The sequence below is a fragment of the Bubalus bubalis genome, chromosome 2, assembly GCF_019923935.1.
Source record: "Bubalus bubalis isolate 160015118507 breed Murrah chromosome 2, NDDB_SH_1, whole genome shotgun sequence".
Taxonomy (NCBI): domain Eukaryota; kingdom Metazoa; phylum Chordata; class Mammalia; order Artiodactyla; family Bovidae; genus Bubalus; species Bubalus bubalis.
In genome coordinates, this window is record NC_059158.1 from 114,433,426 (window position 1) to 114,457,695 (window position 24,270).

The 24,270-nt window shown below is 38.0% G+C and overlaps 1 protein-coding gene across 3 annotated transcripts in view; it reads right to left on the reverse strand.

Annotated features, from left to right (window-relative positions):
- The window catches only part of RAB3GAP1 (RAB3 GTPase activating protein catalytic subunit 1), a 112,415-nt gene that overhangs the window by 82,393 nt on the left and 5,752 nt on the right, over window positions 1-24,270 (reverse strand). The gene's annotated exons all lie outside the window — the stretch shown is intronic.

Sequence of the window (24,270 nt, forward strand, 5' to 3'; positions counted from 1 at the left end):
AACTCCCAAAGGCTATCAGCTGATTTTCTATAGAAACTTTTCAGGCCAGAAGGGAGCACTGTGAAACCTTCAACCTCGGATACTCTACTCAGCAAGGTTATCATTCAGAATTGAAGAAGGAATAAAAAAACTTCTCTGATAAGCAAAAACTAAAAGAGTTCAATCAACACTCCAACAAGAAGTGTTAAAGGGTCATGTAAGTGGGAAAGAAAAGGCTACAAAATGAAGTAAGAATTTACAGGAAAGGAAAAACCCCACTCATAAAGGCTCATAGTTTAAGTGGATATATCACTTAAACTAGTATGAAAATTAAAAGATAAAAAATGTAAAATCAACTATAACTACATGAAACAATTAAGGGATGAATCAAAGTGTCAGTTGCTGAGTTGTGTCAGACTCTTTGCAACCTCATGGACAGTAGTCTTCCAGGTTCCTCTGTCCATGGGATTCTCCAGGCAAGAATACTGGAGTTGGTTGCCATGCCGTCCTCCAGGGGATCTTCCTGACCCAAGAATTTAACCCAGGTCTCCTGTATTGCAGGCAGATTTTTTACCAACTGAACCACCAGGGAAGGGATAAATATGAAAATGTAATTTCAACAAACACTAAACGTCAGGAAGGGGAATAAAAAAAATGTAGATCTTTTAAGATGAGTTTGAACTGAAATGACTATCAGTTTAAAACAAGTAGGTATAGTTAGAGGTCAAAATACATGAACCACTCGGTCACCACAAATCAAAACCCTAAAACAGACAAACTAGAGAGAAAGGAACCCAAGCATACCACTAAAGAAACTCATCAAATCACAGGGAAGAAAGTAAAAGAAAAGAATGGAGACATCCCCCCCCCCACACACAATGAAAACAGGTAACAAAATAAGTACATACTTTTCAATAAGTACATAGTTTTCAATAACCACTTTAAACGCCAATGGACTATTCTAATTAAAAGACATAACACAGCTTATAAGATTAAAAAAAAAAAAAGACCTATCTAAACACTAAATTCAAGGAACTCACCTCAAAGCTAAAACAGACTAAGAGGAGATCGAACAGTTATCTCATGCAAATGGTAATGACAAGAAAGGTAGGGAACAATATTCTTATCAGACACAGCTGACTTTAAAAGTCTACAACAAAAGAAAAAGGGGCATTATATAATAATAAAGGAATTGATACAAGGGAGAACATAACATTTATTACTGTATGCACACCTAATACAGTTGCACCTAAATATATAGAGCAAATATTAACAGACATAAAAGGAAAAACTAACAATAATACAGTACTAGTAGGGGAGTTTAACACCACATGTAACTTGAGAGATGATCCAAGGAGGAAACAGTAATCTTAAATGATATGTTATGCCAGTTAGGCTTAAAAGAGATGTGTAGAACATCCTATCCAAAACTGGCATAATAAACATTCTTTTCAAGTGAACATGAAATGGTCTCCAGGACAGATCACAAGCTAGGCCACAAAACAAGTCTCAACAAACCTAAGAGGCTAGAAATAATAAGTATTTTTTCCAGCCATGTCAGTATGATATTAGATATCAATTACAGGAAAGAAAGTGGGAAAAACACAAACACATGGAGACTGGACAAAATGGTATTAAAAAAAAAGTCAATGGGTCAAGATTTTCCTAGTGGTCCAGTGGCTAAGACTACATGCTCCCAATGCAGGGGGTCCAGTTCAATTCCTGGTTGAGGAACTAGATCCTGCACCTGCAACTAAAAGTGTTTGCATGTCGCCAACTAAATGAGTTCGCAAGCCACAGCTAAATCTGGTGAAAGTGAAAGTGTTAATTGCTCAGTCATGCCCAACTCTTTGTGACCCCATAGACTGTAGCCCACCAGGCTCTTCTGTCTATGGAATTTTCCAGGAAAGAATACTAGAGGGGGTTGCCATTTTCTCATCCAGGGGATCTTCCCGACCCAGGCATAGAACCCAGGTCTCCTGCACTGCAGGCAGATTCTAAACATCTGGTGCAGCCACATGCATAATTTTTTTTAAGTTCATAAATAAACAGGCCAGTGAAAAATATCAAAGAAGAGATCAGAAAATACCTCAAGATAAGTGAAAATCAAAATACAAATTTCCAAAATCTATGGGATGCAGCAAAAGCAGTTCTAAGAGGGAAGTTGGTAACAATACAAGCCTTCCTCAAGAAATAAGAAAAACCTTAAACAACCTAACTTACCATCTAAAGGATTTAGAAAAAGAAGAAAAATCAAAGCTCAAGGTCAGCAAAAGGAAGGAAATAACGAAGAGAGGAAAAATATAAACAGATCAAAAAAGTAATGAGAGAAAAATACCCAATGAAAATAAAAGCTATGTTTTTTAAAGATAAGCAAAATTGGTAAGCCTTTAGCCAGGCTGATTGAAAAAAATAAAAAGAGAACTCAAAGAAAATGAGCTTAAGAGGAGAAATTACAACTGATATCACAGATATTAAAAAAAAACCATTAGAGAATATTATGAACATATTATATATACCAACAAACTGGATGATCTACAAGAAATGGATAAATCTCTATAAACATATAATTTTCCAAGACTAAATCAGAAAGAAAGACAACCTGAAGAGATTGACCACTAGTAGTGAAACTGAATCAGTAATCAAAAATGTTCCAAAGTCCAAAACCAAATGGCTTAACAGAGGAATTTTATCAGGCAAAGAAGAGCTAATAACTATCCTCACACTATTCCCAAAAACTGAATAGGACACTCTCTAATTCGTTCTATGAAGTCACCATCACCCTTATACCAAAACTCGAAAAAGACACTATGAAAAAAGAAAATTACAGGCCAATTATCTTTGATGAATATAGATGCAAAAATCATTGACAATATATTAGCAAATCAAATCCAACAGTAAATAAAAAAGATCATACACCATGATCAAGTTGGAATCATCCTAGGGTAACCAGAATGGTTTTTCATACACAAAATTAATATCACACACCACGTGAACAAAAGGAAAGACAAAAGCCACTTTATCGTCTTCACAGACACAGAAAAAGCAAGTGACAAAACTCAACTTCCATTCATGATAAAAACTTTCAAAGTGTGTACAGAGGAAACTATCTCAAGGTAACAAAGGCTATTTACAACAAACCTACAACTAACATAATATTCACCCTGAAACAATCACAGATAAAATGCAATCCCTATCAAGATTCTGATGACATTTTTCACAGAACTAGAACTAATCCTAAAATTTATATGGAACCACAAAAGACCCTGAATTACCACAGCAATTCTGAGAAAAAAAGAACAAATCTGGAGGTATACCTATTTCAGACTTCAGATAATATGCAAAGCTACAGTAATCAAAACAACACAGTATTGCCACAAAGAAACACAAAGATCAATGGAACAGAAAAGAGCCCAGAAATAAACCATCAATGGTCAATTAATCCACAAAAAAAGAGGCAAGAATATACATGTAAAACAATGAAATTAAGCCATTCCCTCACACAAATATACAAAAATAAATTCAAAATGATTTAAAGATCTAAATGTAGGACATGATACCACAAAACTCTTAGACGAGAACACAGACAAAACACTCTTTAACAGAAATCATAGCAATATTTTCAAAGATCAGTCTCCTAGTTGGCAAAATAAATAAAATGCAAAAATAAACAAACAGGACCAATTCAAAATTAAAAGCTTTTGCACAGCAAAGGAAACTCTCAACAAACAAAAACACAACCCAAACAATGTGACTGACAAGGGCTTAATTTTCAAAATATATCAACAGCTCATACAAATCAATTAAAAAAAAGAAAAATAGGCAGAAGACCTGAGTAGATGTTTTTCAGAGAAGACACACAGATGGCCAATGGGCCCATTAAAACATCACTAATGAGAGAAATGCAAATTAAAACCACAGTGAGATACCAACTCACACCCATCAGAATTGCTATCATCAAAAGGCAACAAACAAATGTTGGTGAGTATGTGAAGAAACGGAAACTTTCACATACTGTAGGTGGGAATGAAACCTGGTACAGTCATTGTGGAAAAGAGTATGAAGGGTTCTCAAAAAACTAAAGATAGAACTACCATATGATCCAGCAATTCCACTCCTAGGTTTATATCCAAATAAAGTGGAAAATATTAATTTAAAAAGATACATGCACCCAATGTTCATACTAGCCTTATTTACAATAGCCAAGATAGAGAAGCAACCTAAGCGTTCCTCAACACATGAATGAATAAAGAAGATGTCACACACACACACACACACATATCACACACACACACATATCACCCAGCCACAAAAAAGAATGAAATTCTGCCATTTACAAAAACATAGGTGGGCCTGGAGGGTGTCATGCTTAGTGAAGTACATCATACAAAGAAAGGCAAATACTCTATGATATCACTTATATATGGACTCTAAAAAGTAAAACAAACTAATGGATTTAACAAAACAAAAGAGGATCACAAATATTAATATAAAGAATAAACTGGTGGTTACCAGTGGGCGGGGGGGGGGGGGGGGGGGGGGCGCATGATAGGGGTAGGAAATCAAGAGGTACAAACTGTTATGTATAAAATAAGCTATAAGGGTATATGGTACAGCAGAGGGAAGATAGCCAATATTTTATAATAACTATAAATGGAGTATCATCTATAAAAACACTGATCACTAATACAATATTATAAGCCAATTATACACTTTAATTTTAAAACAATTACAAGTATTGGTGAGGATGTGTTAAGAGTAGGACCCTTATACACTGCTTATACAAATGTAAAATGGTATAGCCACTTTGAGGAAACAGATAAGTTCCTCAAAAAGTTAAAAATAGTTACCATATGATCCAGCAATTACATTCTTAGGTATATATAAAATTTTTGAAAATATATGTCCATACAAAAACTTGTACCTGAACTTTCATAGAAGTATCACTCATAGTAGCCAAAAGGTGAAACAATGCAAATATCTACTAATGAATGGATAAATAAAATGTGGTATGTCCATACAATGGAATATTATATGGCAATGAAAATAAGTGAAATACTAATATATGTTACAACATGGACCTACCTTGAAAACTATGCTAAGTGAAAAAAGCAAGTTACAAAAGGCTATATATTGCACAATTCCATTTATACACAACATTCAGAATAGGCAAATCTATAGAGGCAGAAAATATTAATAGGTTAACTGTTACCTAGGGCTGGGAGAAATGACTGCTAACAGGGATGGGGCTATTAGGGGAAGTGATGTAAATGTTCCAGAACTGATTGTGGTAATTGTTTTAAAACTGACAATATACTAAAAACCACTGAACTGTACACCAAATTGGTGACTTGTATAATATATACATTTTATCACAATAAAAAAATTAAGACTGAGAAGATTCTCTTAATCACAATGTTCTGCATCTATCCTGTCTGAAAAGGCCACTGGTGGTTTCAAATCTGAACACATAGTAATCTTTAAAGACCAAAAAAATTAAAGGAAAAAAAAGCCAAAATACCTCTCACTGGACATTTCATCTATTTCTGGAATAATACAAACAAGTGTTTCTGTAGTCACATGTGACTCTAAAACTGTTTTGCAGATTTTTTCCTATAACAAAACAAATATTCAAGTATACTGGCCAAGTAGAATGCAAATAAAAACAAAGAATTCAATTCTCAACAGATATTTGTTCTCCTGATGACCAAAAATGTTAACTCCAAAACACAGCAAAAATATGAAAGAACATATTTAATATAGAAGGCAGATTTTACTCTCTCCACCCATTTGGTTATGAAGTAGACTTGCTACATTTGAGTATTTTTGTTTGCTGTAAAATGACTGTAATATATAACATAGTTTGTAACACTAACGAATGTTTCATGGCAAAGTTTCCATTTCAGCATCTTTATGGTCAGAACAACTGGAGATGAATTAAAAATTAAATCTAATCATTAAAGAAGAAAAAAAAAAACCCAGCCATCTATACACGTTCTAATCCTCACAGGTAGTCTGGCTGGCCCTCAGTTTAGATTAGGATTATTCCTCTAAAAGCACAGTAGAGAGGGCAATGTTACTAAGGCTCAGTCCAGAAGCTCGTCAGCATGTAACTTTCACTTCAGTTACACAGGGTTATTAAAACACCCTAACAAGGGAACTTGGAAACAAAAATGGAATTTGAGATTATTCCCTCTTGAATCAATACAGAAACATAATTCACCCAGAAAACATTCAACTATCTAAGAACTCTTAACAGTAAGAGATCCTGGGGAAAGGGAACACAGTCAACTACAAGTCAGCCATACCAAATGTAGTAAGCTAGTCCTCAAGAAGAGAACGAGCCAAGCAGATTCAAGTAGGTACAATACACAACAGTTAACACAAATATGACTACTTTAAAGGCAACAAGTACTCATTCACACCACCTCGATTACTCAGCTCTAATAGGAGTTTGGGCCTACCTCATCAGCAACCACAATTTATACTCCTTTTTAAGTCAGCCTGACTTGCAATTTAACCCCAGAGTGTTTTATCTCTTGACAAGACCTCCTAATCTTTATAGATGATCTTCTTACTTATATATATGTATCACATTTATGTACCATCACCAGGAATTTTAAGTAATCCAATTAACCCAATATACTGGATGAGATCATTACAAACATTTTTCAAATGTTTGTACAGATTACTTCTGTGCCCTTTATAAGAACTAACACTCATTGAGTGTCTACTAAGCCAAATATTTCATATGTAACTTTGTGTGATGTGCATGTTTGTGTATGTACATACATAAAATTTTGTAACACTGCCATTTAAATTTCAACCCTATTTTATAGATAAGAAAAGGTTCAGGGATTTAAAAATTTGTCCAAGGTTAACATATAATTAAGTGGTAAGGCTGGAATTTGATCCACCACAGCCCAGCTCTTTCCGCTAGATGCTAAAGCAGGTAGATGTAAATGCACACATAGACATATATAAATTCAATAGTACAAATGCAAACAAGATAAAGAAGAATTTAATGCAAACAAGATAAAGAAGAAGAACTTAAGAGTGGTCAGAACGTAAGGAGATAGTTTAATAAATGCCAGTTGAGTGAGTCAGAAACGGATTCATTCAGAAAACTGTATCCCTGCTACTCTTTAGGTAAGGTAAGGCTAACAAGAAAGAATAGATAATGGTCTGGGGCGGGAAATTGGATGTCCAACTTAGGGAACAAATAGTCCAATTCAGCTGAAATTTCTTACAGGAAATAGATGGGGGAAAAAAAGGTAAGAGACCTGACACTGGATGTCTACAAATATCAGTTCTAAGAGTTTCAACTTTACCCTATAGGCAATGGAGAGCCTCTGAAGGCTTCTATGTAGGCTTGTAACATGATAACAGTATTAGCTTAGGAGAATCTCTCTTGAACACCCTGGACAGAGAAACAAAATGCTAAAGAGCTAAGGTAGGGAAGATGAAAGTAGAAGAGGTGCACAAAGAAGGGCACTCAGGAAGTACTTGAGCCCAGTGACTCTTCTGGGAAGGCTGTAGCTTAGGGCAGATCTCTTGGGTTCACAGAAATTTACTAGCTAAATAATCTTGGGCTAAGTTATTTTTCTCACTGTGCCTCAATTTTTATCTATAAAATGGGGATAATAAAAACAGTACCTATCTCCTAATTATATCTGAGGATTAAATGAGATGATATATATAAAGAACTTAGAAAGTGCCTAACAAAAAAAAAAAAAAGTGCATAGCAGATAGTTAAGCATGTAAGTATTCAATAAATGTTAGCTATTATGATATCCGAAATTCAGAAGTGATGTAAAAGTTCTAAGTTATAGTAGAAGCCAGCCCCATAGATAAGGACTAAGAACCTAAGTTACTAAATATCATTCAAGATGGTACTCAGTGTTACCTGTGCATAATTAACTGTGGCATTTCTCTAGAGGTCTAAAGAAAATATGGCCAAAAATATGAAGACAGACAATACCAGGCTCTGGTTTCAACTTGCAGCAATAACTAGAGATTGACAGACAATTAGGACCATCCATTGTCAAAGGACCAACCCAAAGTAGCACTTGTGGGAATTCAAAGTTAATTCCGAAAATACCTACAGAACTCCAAAATACTAAAAGGAAAGAAGAAAGTAGGGAGTGTGAAACCTTGAATAGTTGCTAGAAGCAAGAAGCCAGAAACTTGGAAAGAAGTCACCATGAGATGTATCTTTTTCATTAGGTGCATTCTTTTCCTGCCATATGATTAACTCCTAGGAAAAAGCATTCACAATTTAAAACTAAATGAACATCTCTCTGGGCTGGGACCTAGGCTGTGGCAACATAGCAAAATGCACCAAGAAGGTCAGTGTTAGTCGCTCAGTTGTGTCTGACTCTGTGACTCCATGGACTGTAGCCTGCCAGACTCCTCCAACCATGGAACTCTCCCAGGAAGAATATGGAAGCAGGTAGCCATTTCCTTCTCCAGGGGATCTTCCCCACCCAGGGATTGAACCCAGGTCTCCTACACTGCAGGCAGATTCTTTACCATCTGAGCCACTGGGGCAGCCCCAAGAAGGTCAGAATCATGGGCAAATATGTGACAGGTTATGGTGCCTCCCTAAGGAAAATGGTAATGAAAACTGAAATCACCCAGCATGCCAAATACACTTGCTCCTTCTGTGGCAAAACCAAGATGAAGTGACGAGCTCTGGGCATTTGGCACTGTGATTTCTGCATAAAAACAGTAGCTGGTGGTGCTTGGACCTATAAACTATATACAAAATTTATACCAAAATGGATTAAAGACTTGAACATAATACTTGAAAGCATAAAACTCCTAGAAAACATAGGCAGTAAGATGCTTGACGTTAAGTCTTGATGATGATTCTTTTGGATCTGATTGCCAAAGGAAATGTAACAAGACAAAAGCAAAAGTAAAAAAGTGGGACAACATCAAACTAAAAAGTTTCTGCACAACAAAGGAAATCATCAGTTCAGTTCAGTCACTAAGTCGTGTCTGACTCTTTGCAATCCCATGGACTGCAGCACGCCAGGCCTCTCTGTCCATCATCAACTCCCGGAGTTTACTCAAACTCATGTCCACTGAGTCGGTGATGCCATCCAACCATCTTATCCTCTGTCGTCCTCATCTCCTCCTGCCTTCGATCTTTCCCAGCACCAGGGTCTTTTCCAGTGAGTCAGTTCTTTGAATCATGTGGCCAAGGTATTGGAGTTTCAGCTTCAGCATCAGTCCTTCCAATGAATATTCAAGACTGCTTTCCTTTAGGATGGACTGGTTAGATCTCCTTGCAGTCCAAGGGACTCTCAAGAGTCTCCTCCAACATACTTCAAAAGCATAAATTCTTCAGTAGTCAGCTCTCTTTATAATAAGTCCAACTCTCACATCCATACATGACGACTAGAAAAACCATAGCTTAGACTATATGGACCTTTGTTGGCAAAGTAATGTCTCTGCTTTTTAAAATACTGTCTAGGTTGGTCATAACTTTTCTTCCAAGGAGCAAGCGTCTTTTAATTTCACAGCTGCAGTCACCATCTGTAGTGATTTTGGAGCCCCAAAAAAAGTCTGTCACTGTTTTCCCATATATTTGCCATGAAGTGATAGGACCAGATGCTATGATCTTAGTTTTCTGAATGTTGAGTTTTAAACCAACTTTTTCACTCTCTCCTTTCACTTTCATCAAGAGGCTCTTTAGTTCTTCTTCACTTTCTGCCATAAGGGTGATGTCATCTGCATATCTGAGGTTATTGATATTTCTCCCTGCAATTTTGACTCTAGCTTGTGCTTCATCCAGCCTGACATTTTGCATGATGTAAGGAATACGTCAAGGCTGCATATTGTCACCCTGCTTGTTTAACTTATAGGCAGAGTACATCATGAGAAACGCTGGGCTGGAAGAAGCACAAGCTAGAATCAAGGCAGCCAGGAGAAATATCAATAACCTCAGATATGCAAATGACACCACCCGAATGGCAGAAAGTGAAGAGGAACTAAAAAGCCCCTTGATGAAAGTGAAAGAGGAGACTGAAAAAGTTGGCTTTTAAAGCTCAACATTCAGAAAACAGAGATCATGGCATCCGGTCCCATCACTTCATGGGCAATAGATAGGGAAACAGTGGAAACAGGGTCAGACTTTATTTTGGGGGGCTCCAAAGTCACAGCAGATGGTGACTGCAGCCATGAAATTAAAAGACGCTTACTCCTTGGAAGGAAAGTTATGGCCAACCTAGATAGCATATTCAAAAGCAGAGACATTACTTTGCCAACAAAGGTCCGTCTAGTCAAGGCTATGGTTTTTCCTGTGGTCATGTATGGATGTGAGAGTTGGACTGTGAAGAAAGCTGAGCGCCGAAGAACTGATGCTTTTGAACTGTGGTGTTGGAGAAGACTCTTCAGAGTCCCTTGGACTGCAAGGAGATCCAACCAGTCCATCCTAAAGGAGATCAGTCCTGGGTGTTCATTGGAAGAACAGATGCTAAAGCTGAAACTCCCAATACTTTGGCCACCTCATGCGAAGAGTTGACTCATTGGAAAAGATCCTGATGCTGGGAGGGATTGGGGCAGGAGGAGTAGGGGACGACAGAGGATGAGATGGCTGGATGGCATCACCAACTCGATGGACATAAGTTTGGGTAAACATTGGGAGTTGGTGATGGACATGGGGTCGCAAAGAGTCGGACACGACTGAGCGACTGAACTGAACTGAACTCTGTATGTAAGTTACATAAGCAGGGTGACACTAGCAGCCTTGACGTACTTCTTTCCCAATTTGGAACCAGTCTGTTGTTCCATGTCCAGTTCTAACTGTTGCTTCCTGACCTGCATACAGAGTTCTCAAGAGGCAGGTAAAATGATCTGGTATTCCCGTCTCTTAAAGGTATTGTTGTGATGTACACAATCAAAGGCTTTGGTGTAGTCAATAAAGCAGAAGCAGATGTTTTTCTGGAACTCTCTTGCTTTTTTGATGATCCAACAGATGTTGACAATTTGATCTCTGGTTCCTCTGCCTTTTCGAAATCCAGCTTGAACATCTGGAAGTTCACGGTTCACGTACCATTGAAGCCTGGCTTGGAGAATTTTGAGCATTACTTTACTAGCATCTGAGATGAGTGCAATTGGGTGGCTGACTTTATTTCTCTGGGCTCCAAAATCACTGCGGATGGTGACTGCAGCCATGAAATTAAAAGATGCTTGCTCCTTGGAAGGAAAGTTATGACCAACCTAGATAGCATATTCAAAAGCAGAGACATTATTTTGCCAACAAAGGTCCGTCTGGTCGAGGCTATGGTTTTTCCAGTAGTCATGTATGGATGTGAGAGTTGAACTATAAAGAAAGCTGAGCGCTGAAGAATAAAGTAGATCAGTCCTGGATGTTCACTGGAGGGACTGATGTTGAAGCTGAAACTCCAATACTCCGGCCACCTGATACGGAGAGCTGACTCATTTGAAAAGACCCTGATGCTGGGAAAGATTGAGGGCAGGAGGAGAAGGGGACGACAGAGGATGAGATGGTTGGACGGCATCATCTACACAATGCACATGGGTTTGTGTGGACTCTGGGAGTTGGTGATGGACAGGGAGGCCTGGCGTGCTACAGTTCATGGGGTCGCAAAGAGTCAGACACGACTGAGCAACTGAACTGAACTGAAGGGTGTGGAGAAAAGGGAACTCTTGTGCACTACTGGTGGGAATGTAAACTGGTGCCACCACTATGAAAAACAGTACGGAGGCACCCAAAATATTAAAAAACAGAACTACCACATGACCCAGCAATTCCACCCGTGTGTATTATCCAAAGAAAACAATAACTTGGAAAGATATATGCACCCCACCACTGCAGCATTATTACAGAGGCCAAGATATATAAACAACTTAATATGGATTAATGGATAAAGAAAATGTGGTATACACATACAATGGAATATTATTTCATCACAAAAAGGAATGAAATCTTGCCATATGCAACAACATGGATAAACTCTGAGGGCACTATGCTAAGTAAAACAGGTCAGACAGAAAAAGAGAAAATAATATATAAGGAAACTTTTCAAAAAACAACAACAAAAAACAAAGTTCACAGATGCAGAGAAAGGATAGGTGGTGGTCAGAGGTGGGGGAGGGGAGGTAAAATGAGTGAAGGGCATTAAAAGGTATAAACTTTCAGTTATAAAATAAGTCAGTCATGGGGATAGAATGTACAGCTAGTGACTATAGTTAATAATACTGTACTGCATATATTAAAGTTGATAAATCTTAAGTTCTCAAAACAAAAAAAAAAATGTTACTATGTACAGTGATGGACGGTAGCTAGACTTGTGGTGATCATTTTTCAATATATACAAAAATCAAATCACTCTATTGTACAGCAAAAACTAATAAAATGTTGTATGTCAATTATACTTCCATTTAAAAAAAAAAACGGCTTATCACGGTCAACATTTGATTTAAAGCCATGTTATACAGAGAATTCAGTATTAGAAGTGTATTTACTAGAACTAAAAGTTATTAATTTAATATGACATCTCAAAAAGTACTTCACACTATCTTGTTGAATGGATATAGATAGGTATTATTTTTAGTATAGTTAATAAAGTTGTCTTCATGCCAAGGAAAAAATTAATATGAAGAAATAAAAGTATAAAAAGAGTTAAGAAAATTTTGGAGGGACTTCCCTGGTGGCCCAGTGGCTAAGATCTTGCGCTCCCGATGCAGGGGCCTGTGTTCAGTCCCTGGTCAGGGAACTGGATCCCACATGCCTCAAGGCCTGGTGCAGCCACATAATAATTTTTTTTTAAAGAAAATTTTGGAAGAGAAAAATAATGGGAGCATATTTTTGTCCCACCAGAATATACAATAAATAAATAATAATTAAAATAGCATATTTATAAGAATACAAAGTATTCATATTCCAGAAACGAACTCAATATATGGTAAAGAGAGCATAATCAATAATTCAGAAAATGTTGGCTATCCAATAGAATAAAAAAGATCACTGCCTCATTTCATTCACAAAAATTAATTTTAAGTAGTTATCTAAATGTTAAAAAAAATCTTTCTTTAGAATAACTAAAAAGAGTAAAATACAGAGAAGGTTCTCAGGGTCCAACAGACCACATCACGAGAATTTCTGACCTAAAGGGCAGACTAATTTGTGCACATCCAGGGGTAAACCCCAAACTTTGCAAATAAACTCTGTCCCAAATCTTGGCTGTTAAGCCATGCATGTGCAGTAGAAACTCCAGAGTACACTGACAAGGAAGAAACTTCAAAGAAAATATTTCAGCTGCTGTCACCAACAGAGAGACAATGGAATTGTACTCCAATTAAGCAAACTGGGTGCTAAAACAAAAAAAGTGTTCTTCAGAAAACAGAACAGAATCTAGTCTATACATTCACTCAAAATACAAGTATAAAGTTAAGATACTTTGGATACACATCCCCCCGCCCCCCAAAAAAAGGCTTTCCAGCTGGCACCAGTGGTAAAGAATCCATTGCCAATGCAGGAGATGCAAGAGATGTGGGTCGATCCCTGGGTCGGGAAGATCCCCGGAGCAGGAAATAGCACCCTAGTCCAGTATTCTTGTCTGGAAAATTTCATGGGCAGAGGGGCCTGGATGGCTACAATCCATGAGGTCACAAAGACTGAGCAACTGAGTGCACACAAAAAAACACAAAATAAAAAAACCCAAGAAAATGTCATGTATACTCAAGAGAATACAGTGAACAAATTCAACCTCAAGACCTAGATATCGCAATTGGAGGCCTAAAGGGCAGTATTTTCAAAATGACTTTAGAGATAAGTAATCACAGAGAATTAGAAATCATAAAAGGAACCAAAAAATTCTAGACCTAAAAACTACAATAACTGATTTGGAAAATAACTTAAGTGGGTTTAACAGCAAACTGGAGACAGCAGAAGATATATTCTAAAAAAATTATATGAGAGAGGAAAAAAAAAAGACTGAGTACAGTAGAGCCTCAGAGACCTGTGGGGCAGTATCAAGAAGTCAAATATTACTTAAATTACAGAAAAAGAGAATAGGACAGAAATATATTGAAAAAATAATGGCAAATGGGGTTCCCTAGTGGTCCAGCAGTTAAGACTCAGCACTCCCACTACAAGGGGGCACAAGTATGATCCCTGATTAGGGAACTAAGGTCCCAAAGGCTGTACAGTGTGGCCAAAGAGTAAAAAAGAAATTAATAATAATGCCCAAAACTTCCCCAATTTGGTGAAAAACAAAAGTTGTTTTTAATATGTTCAACATTAATAAAACTAAAGAGGAAAAACACAAACAAAATACACCTATGAGTGTATTTATAGTCAATCAGCTTATAAAGATAAAGAAAAAAATCTTGAAAGTAGCCAGAGAAAAGAGCACCAAGCCAGAACAAAAATGAGTGTCACCTAATTTCTCATCAAAAATTATAGAGAAAACAATGGAACCACATCTTTAAAGAACTGGAGGGGAAATTTTTCAAGCTAAAATTCTTCAGCAAAACTATTCTTCAAAAACCAAGTAAAAGGGCTTCCCTGGTGGCTCAGTGGTAAAGAATCTGCCTGCCAATGCAGGAGACATGGCTTCGATCCCTGATCCAGGAGGATCCCACATTGCTGTGGAGCAGCAGAGCCTGTAAGCCACAACTACTGAGCCTGTGCTCCAAAGCCTGGGAGCTGCAACTACTGAAGCCTGAGCGCCCTAAAGCCCACGCTCCACAGTAAGAGAAGCCACAGCAATGAGAAGCCCTAGCACCACAACCAGAGTAGCCCCTGCCTGCCACAACTAGATATAAGCCAGCACAGCCAATAAATAAATAAAATTATTTTTTTAAATAAAGATACATTTAAAGAAAAATAGTTTTAGCCAGCCAGTATGGCAATTAAAAAAATTAAAAAACAATTAACATATGATGAAAATATTGCACTTCTGGGTATATATTTAGGAGTTGAAAGGAACTCAGATATCTGCACATGCATATTCACAACAGCATTATTCACAAAAGCCAGAAAGTGGAAATACAGTAAGTCCCCTACATACAAACAAGTTCTGTTCTGAGAGTGAGTTTGAAAGTCCAATTTGTTCATAAGTCCAAGAAAGTTAGCCTAAGTACCTAACATAATCAGCTATGTAAAATTGTACTGTAAGAGGTTTATAATACTTTTCACACAAATAATATATAAAAAACAAACACAAAAAATCAAACAGTGGCTTCTCTGAAGGTTCAGTGGTAACGTATTCACTTGGCAATGCAGGGGTCATGAGTTCTATCCCTGATTCAGGAGGATCCCACATGCTGTGCTCATGTGCCACAACTATTGAAACTATGCTCTAGAGCTCGGGAGGCACAATAACTGAGCCCACATGCCACAACTGTTGAAGCCTATGCACCTAAAGCCTGTGCTCTGACAAGGGAAGCCACTACAATGAGAAGCCCGCTCACCACAACCAGAGAAAAGCCCACACAGCAGAAAAGACCCAGTGCAACCAAAATAATAAAATATTAAAAAATTCTTCTTTAATCTTACAGTATAGTACCTTGAAAGGTACACTAGTACAGTATGACAGCTGGCATACAGGAGCTGGCACTGAGTGAACAGACAAGAAGAGTTACTGACTGGAAGAGAGAGAAGGTGGGAGATGGCAGAGCTGAAGGACTGTCAGCAATAGGAGACAGAGGGCAAGCTGCAATTTCATTCATGCCTTACATGATTAGACATGTGAATCCACATTCATATCTTCGAAAGTTCGCCACTTGAAGGTCTGTATGTAAGGGACTTACTGTAACCCCAGTGTCCACTGATACATACACAGATATGCAAAATGTGTGTGTGTATAAATATACACACACACACACAATGGAGTATTATTCTATCTTAAAAAGGAATGACATTCTGACAAATTCTACCACATGGATGAATCCTAAAGAAATTAAGTATGACAGATGCAAAACAAGCTAGACACAAAAGGACAAATACTGTAGGATTCTATTTATATGAAGGAGCTAAATAAATGAATTTGCAGAAAATGAACAGTGGTTATTGAAGGCTTCAGACTAGGGGCAGTGAAAGAGTTCAGTCTGGGTTGATGAAAACTTGAAATATGTAAAAATACTTAAGCCACTGAAATTTACACTTGAAAATGTTTAAAATGGTAAACCTTAAGTACAAATTGTCCTTGACTTATATTGGGGTTATTATGGCCCAATAAAACCTTTATAAATTGGAAATATCATTAAGTTGACATAAATAAACCTTATCTATCAAATATTATATAGCTCAGCCTAAGCCTAAAGGTCAGTTTTCATTCCAATCCCAAAGACAGACAATGCCAAAGAATGCTCAAACTACCGCACAATTGCACTCATCTCACACGCTAGTAAAGTAATGCTCAAAATTCTCCAAACCAGGCTTCAAAAGTATGTGAACCGTGAACTTCCAGATGCTCAAGCTGGTTTTAGAAAAGGCAGAGGAACCAGAGATCAAATTGTCAACATCCGCTGGATCATCGAAAAAGCAAGAGAGTTCCAGAAAAACATCTATTTCTGCTTTATTGACTATGCCAAAGCCTTTGACTGCGTGGATCACAATAAACTGTGGAAAATTCTGAAAGAGATGGGAATACCAGACCACCTCACCTGCCTCTTGAGAAACCTACATGCAGATCAGGAAGTAACAGTTAGAACTGGACATGGAACAACAGACTGGTTCCAAATAGGAAAAGGAGTTCGTCAAGGCTGTATATTGTCACCCTGCTTATTTAACTTATATGCAGAGTACATCATGAGAAATGCTGGGCTGGAAGAAGCACAAGCTGGAATCAAGATTGCTGGGAGAAATATCAATAACCTCAGATATACAGATGACCCCACCCTTATGGCAGAAAGTGAAGAGGAACTAAAAACACATGTTGATGAAAATGAAAGAGGAGAGTGAAAAAGTTGGCTTAAAGCTCAACATTCAGAAAACAAAGATCATGGCATCCAGTCCCATCACTTCATGGGAAATAGATGGGGAAACAGTGGAAACAGTGTCAGACTTTATTTTTCTGGGCTCCAAAATCACTGCAGATGGTGACTGCAGCCATGAAATTAAAAGACACTTACTCCTTGGAAGGGAAGTTATGACCAACCTAGATAGCATATTCAAAAGCAGAGACATTACTTTGTCAACAAAGGTCCATCTAGTCAAGGCTATGGTTTTTCCAGTGGTCATGTATGGTTGCGAGAGTTGGACTGTGAAGATAGCTGAGCGCCAAAGAATTGATGCTTTTGAACTGTGGTGTTGGAGAAGACTCTTGAGAGTCCCTTGGACTGCAAGGAGATCCAACCAGTCCATTCTAAAGGAGATCAGTCCTGGGTGTTCTTTGGAAGGAATGATGCTAAAGCTGAAACTTCAGTACTTTGGCCACCTCATGCAAAGAGTTGACTCATTGGAAAAGACTCTGATGCTGGGAGGGATTAGGGGCAGGAGGGGAAGGGGAAGACAGAGGATGAGATGGCTGGATGGCATCACCGACTCGATGGACCTGAGTTTGAGTGAACTCCGGGAGTTGGTGATGGACATGGAGGCCTGGCGTGCTGCAATTCATGGGGTCACAAAGAGTTGGACACGACTGAACAACTGAACTGCACTGAACTGAACAAAGCCTTTGACTGTATAGATCACAACAAACTGTGGAAAATTCTTAAAGAGATGGGAATACCAGATCACCTTACTTGCCTCTTGAGAACTCTGTATGCAGTTAGAACTGGACATAGAACAACAGACTGGTTCCAAATTGGGAAAGAAGTACGTCAAGGCTGCCTATTGTCACTCTGCTTATTTAACTTATATGCAGAGTACATCATGCAAAATGTCAGGTTGTATGAAGCACAAGCTGGAATCAAGACTGCAGGGAGAAATATCAATAACCTCAGATATGCAGATGACACCACCCTTATGGTAGAAAGCGAAGAAGAACTAAAGAGCCTCTTGTTGAAAGTGAAAGGGGAGAGTGAAAAAGCTGGTTTAAAACTCAACCCTCAAAAAACTAAGATCATGGCATCTGGTCCCATCACTTCATGGCAAATAGATGGGGAAACAAATGGAAATGTGACAGACTTTATTTTTTGGGGCTCCAAAATCACTGCACATGGTAACTTCAGCCATAAAATTAAAAAGACTCTTGCTCCTTGGAAGAAAAGCTACTACCAACCTAGATAGCATATTAAAAAGCAGAGATTACTTTGCCTACAAAGGTCAGTCTGCTGCTGCTGCTGCTAAGTCGCTTCAGTCGTATCCAACTCTGCGCAACCCCATAGACGGCAGCCCACCAGGCTCTGCCATCCCTGGGATTTTCCAGGCAAGAACACTGGAGTGGGTTGCCATTTCCTTCTCCAATGCATCAAAGTGAAAAGTGAAAGTGAAGTCGCTCAGTCGTGTCCGACTCTTTGCGACCCCATGGACTCCAGCCTACCAGGTTCCTCCGTCCATGGGATTTTCCAGGCAAGAGTACTGGAGTGGGTTGCCATTGCCTTCTCCATAGATGTGAGTGTTGGACTATAAAGAAAGCTGAGCACCACAGAACTGATGCTTTTGAACTGTGGTGTTGGAGAAGACACTTGAGAGTCCCTTGGACTGCAAGGAGATCCAACCAGTCCATCCTAAAGGAAATCGTCCAGAATATTCATCGAAAGGACTGATGGTGAAGCTGAACTGACTCATTGGAAAAGACCCTGAAGCTGGGAAAGAGTGAAGGCAGGAGAAGAAGAGGACGGCAGAGGAGAGGTGGTTGGATGGCATCACTGACTTGATGGACCTGAGTTTGAGCAAGCTTCGGGAGTTGGTGATGGACAGGGAGGCCCGGCATGCTACAGTCCATGGGGCTGCAAAGAGTCAGACATGACTGAGCAACTGAACTGAACTGATGAAAACCTCAAACTTTCAGTATTGAAACACTGGAGGTTTCACCACTAAAATTGGAAGAAGGCAATGATGCCTACTCTCAACAATTCTATTGAAAATTTTATTAAGGGTCCTGGTTATTGCAATAAAAATAAGAAATGAAAGGTAAAAAAATTGAAAAAGAAGTAAACTGTCCCTATTTGGAAACAACATGACTATGAATGTAGAAAATGAGAAAGAATTAACAAAAAGATTATGAATCTTTATATTTAACCACATTCAAACACAAAATTAATATAAAAAATTATTGTATGTCTATGAAGTAGCAAGGGCCTCCCAGGTGGCTCAGTAGTAAAGAATCCACCTGCCAAGCAGGAGACATAGGTTTGACCCCTGGGTAGGGAAGACCCCCTGGAGAAGAAAATCAAAACTCACTCCAGTATTCTTGCCAAGGAAATCCCATGCACATAGGAGCCCAGTGGGCTACAGTCCATGGGGTCACAAGGAGTTAGAGAGGATTTAGTGACTAAACGCAACAACAAATGTCCTAGCAAACAAATGAAAAATAAAATCAAAACATAATTCCATTTACAACTGCATCATATAAAATATTTAGCAATAAATTTACAAAAAATATGCAAGCCCTTACCAAAAACTACAAAATATTGCTGAGATGAAGATGACTTAATAAGTGAAGAGATGTCAAGCTTCAAGATTGCCAAAAAGTTACTTCTCAAAAAAATCTATGAACTCAACACAATCCCAATCATAGGCCCAGCACAATCATAATCCTTTTTATATAAACTGACAAACTTATTCTAAAATTCATAATGGAAACATAAGGTCCTAGAATAGATAAAACAATCTGGGAAAACAACAAAAGCTAGAAAATCTGCATTCACTAAATTTAGGACCTATTCTAACACTATTTAGTGGTTCTCAGTTGGAAGCAATTTTGCACCTCTGGGGACATTTGATGGCTCAGCGGTAAAGAGATCTGCTTGCGATACAGGAGACACAGGTTCAATCCCTGGGTCAGGAAGATCCCCTGGAAAAGGAAATGGCAACCCATTCCAGTATTCTTGCCTTGGAAATCCCATGGACAGAGGAGCCTGGTGGGCTACAGTGTGAGGGGTCACAAGAGTCAGGCACAACTTAATGACTAAACTACCACCGGATACATTTTTGGTTTTCACCACTTGGAGGGTGCTACTGAAATCTACTAGGTAGAGGCCAGAGATACTAATAAAATTCTATGGTACACAATACAGCACCACAACAACCTGGCCCAAAATTTCAACAGTGCCAAAGTTAGGAACCCCTAAACTACAATAGCCAAGACAACGTGGTTTGTTGTTGTTCACTCAGTCGTGTCCAACTCTTTGTGAACCCAAAAATGCAGTACTCAAGCCTTCCCTGTCCATCATCATTTCCTGGAGTTTGCTCAAACTCATGTTCATTGCATTGGTGATGCTCTCCAACCATCTCATCCTCTGTTGCCCCCTTCTCCTCCTGCCTTCACTCTTTCCTAGCATCAGGGTCTTTTCCAATGAATCAGCTCTTTGCATCAGGTAGCCAAAGTATTGGAGTTTCAGCATCATTCCTTCCAGTGAACACTCAGGGTTGATTGCCTTTAGGGTTGACTGATTTGATCTCCTTGCTGTCCAAGGGACTCTCAAGAGTCTTCTCCAACACTGCAGTTCGAAGGCATCAATTCTTCAGCGTTTAACCTTTTTTTACTGTCCAGATCTCATATCCATACATGACTACTAGAAAAACCATAGCTTTGACTATATGGACCTTTGTTGGCAAAGTAATGTTTCTGCTTTTTAATATGCTACCTAGGTTTGTCATTGCTTTTCTTCCAAGGAGCAAGTGTCTTAATTTCATGGCTTCAGTCACCATCCACAGTGATTTTGGAGCTGAAGAAAATAAAAGTCTGATGTCAGTACAATGTGCTACTGACAATCAGGATTTTCCAATAGATAAATGAAACAGAATACAGACTCCAGAAGGTAAACTCCAGGTCAACTGACTGACAAAGGCATCAATGCAATTAAATGGAGAAAGAGGTGTTTTCAACAGAAGGTCCTAGAATAAGATCAGATCAGATCAGATCAGATCAGTCACTCAGTCGTGTCCAACTCTTTGCAACCCCATGAATCGCAGCATGCCAGGCCTCCCTGTCCATCACCAACTCCCGAAGTTCACTCAGACTCACGTCCATTGAGTCAGTGATGCCATCCAGCCATCTCATCCTCTGTTGTCCCCTTCTCCTCTTGCCCCCAATCCCTCCCAGCATCAGAGTCTTTTCCAATGAGTCAACTCTTCGAATGAGGTGGCCAAAGTACTGGAGTTTCAGCTTTAGCATCATTCCTTCCAAAGAAATCCCAGGGCTGATTTCCTTCAGAATGGACTGGTTGGATCTCCTTGCAGTCCAAGGGGCTCTCAAGAGTCTTCTCCAACACCACAGTTCAAAAGCATCAATTCTTTGGTGCTCAACCTTCTTCACAGTCCAACTCTCACATCCATACATGCCATGTGTAAAAACTGAATTATGATTCCCACCTCACCACACACATATTAGTTCACAATGGGTCAGAGACCTAAATAAAAAACTAACATGCTAAATTCTAGAAGAAAGCATAGTATCTTTACAACTTAGCAAAGCAATCTGTGAAGACTTAAAAACAGAATACACAAAAGATGCCTACAATTCGATAAAAACCCAATTAAAATATGGGCAGGGGGACTTCCCTAGTGGTCCAGTGGGTAAGAGTCCACCTTCCAATGCAGGGAGCATGGGTTCAGTCCCTGTTCAGGGAACTATGATCCCATATGCTGTGGGGCAGCTACTAAACCCACAGGCCAGAACTACAGAGCCCACGTGCTCTGGAGCACATCTTCCTCAGCCAAAAGTAAATAAATTAAATATGGACAAAAAACTTGAACAGACATTTCACCAAAAATGACACACAAATGGCTAAAAAGCACATGAAAAAAATGGTCAGTACCAATATTCATCACAAAATACAAAAGTAAAACAAGAAAGAGAAATACAAATTAATTCCACAAACTACAAAACGACTGTGCATATATGTGCTCAGTCACTCAGTTGTGTCCAACTCTTTATGACCCCATGGACTGTAGCACACCAGGCTCCTCTGTCCATGGAATTTTCAGGAAAGAATACTGGAGTGGGTTGCCATTTCCTATACCCATTGGGAAGACTAAAATTTACAAGACTGAAAACAAGCAACTGTTGGTGAAAAGATGAAATTACCCCAAATCTCACATATTGCTGGTGGTTAGGTAAAATGTTACAACACCTCTGGCAGCTTCTCATAAAGTTAAGTACACACTTACCCTAGGACCCAGTAATTCTACTCTGATATTTACCCAAGAGAAATAAAAACTTACGTCTACAAAAGGCCTCACGTAAGAATGGTCTCCTTTATTTGTAACAGTGAATACATCTGTCAACAAGTGACGCACTGTGGTATATTCATACAGCAGACCACTATTTAGCAATAAAAATAATGATACACCCAACAAACTACAATAATCTCAAATACTATGTAAAACAAGCCAGCAGAAAAAGTATGGTACTGTATGATAACATGCATATCCAGTTGTAGAGTAGGCAAAGTAATCTATGGTTTAAAAGAAAAAAGGAAAAGAACAGCAGATGCCTTGGCAGGGCAGGGAGCATGGGGGCAGCATGAATGAGGAACATGGGCATCAAGTGCAAAGGTTCACTATAGACATTTCTGGGATAACAAAAATGTCCAGTATCTTGAGTGAAGACGCTTACATGATGTAAACATTTACCAAAATAAGCAGTTTTGTGCATTATGTATATTTTATTTAAAACAACTATTTTTTAAAAATCTAGTAGGGAGGGGAGTAGACAGATAACATTGAAATAAGAAATGGAAGAACTGCTGAACCTGAGTGACAGGCACATAGGGGTTCATTATACTATTTTTGTTTACCTTATATATACCTGAAACTTTCCAAAATCAAAGGTATTTAAAAAATAACTTCTCTTAATTCCCTCTCAGTGGAGGAAGAAAACTAATAATCAACTTTCTTGACATAAATTACAATCTTACTTCTTATTTCTCTGAATTTTCTTTATGCTGAATAATCCATCCTTTACACTTTCTTTAATCTTATTCATCACAGCACAGCTCGCCTTGAAATCTGTTCAGATTTTCCATGACTGACTTATTTATTACTACCTGTAGGGAGAAAAGGACTGGAAAGAGCTAATCCTCCTTTCGCCCATACTACCTCATAGCAATATGATACCTACACTGAATAAATTTCCTAACTCAAATCCCAACATTGAACTTAGCATCTAGAATTTTAATAATTTTAATCTTATTTATTACCTCCCTCTCATGAGAATTCATTTGCAATGGCAAATAAGGATCTTATCCTATTGACTATTTCTTTAGATATGGCACATAAAGGATATCCAGTGAATATGTGTAAATCAAATATTTAAGAAATATAACATCAGAGCTCACAAATACACAGTTTAGCTCTCTTTTTGGTAGTACAAATTATTTCCCAACTCATTTATATCCATTGTGTTTTGCCTTTAACCTTATTGGTATGTATGTCTTCGTTTCAAGTGGACTAGATGTGTGTTTAAAAACTTCACATCTCTTATTTATTCAAAAATGTAATCATATAATATTTTAAAACAATAAGTCAATTTAATCTATATATTTCACTGTATGAAGTGATGTGATTTCTATATATAGTATTATTTTTTCTGCTCTTACTCATATGGATAAAGAAAAAAGTCACAATGCTTTGAAAATCTCAAATTCTTTTAAACCACCATAAAGCTAAAAATCTCTAGCAAATATGAAAATTCAGAGTTCCTTAAAAACAGCTGAAGTGCAATTAAAAATAGATTTTTAACAAAAACAAAGATTACTTGAAAAGAATTTGTCTAACAAAGCACCTATATACCTATATAAGCCCAAGACCAAGTTGTTAGTTCCCTCCCGTGAAATACAGGAAATCAAGGTTTGTTCTCAGAGTATGTGCTTCAGTAAACATTTGGAGTATGGTTTATAAGCAAAACCATCATTATTTTGGATTAGGATTTTCAAACATTCTATGGGAGAAAGCACGAGAAAAGTAACTATCAAGAGAAACAGAAATAAAATTACTCACAAAGAACGACATTATACATATAAAATTTTATTATTAAAAAACAGTTCAGAAATATCTTACAAATATTGTCACAGATTCAAATCCAAGTTCTTCCAGATGCCATTTTATATTCACAAATTATACATAACTTTTAGAACATTTACTTTAAATGTACCAAATGCAGCAAAAGACTTAAAAATAGAAGTTTCAAAACAAATACTCAT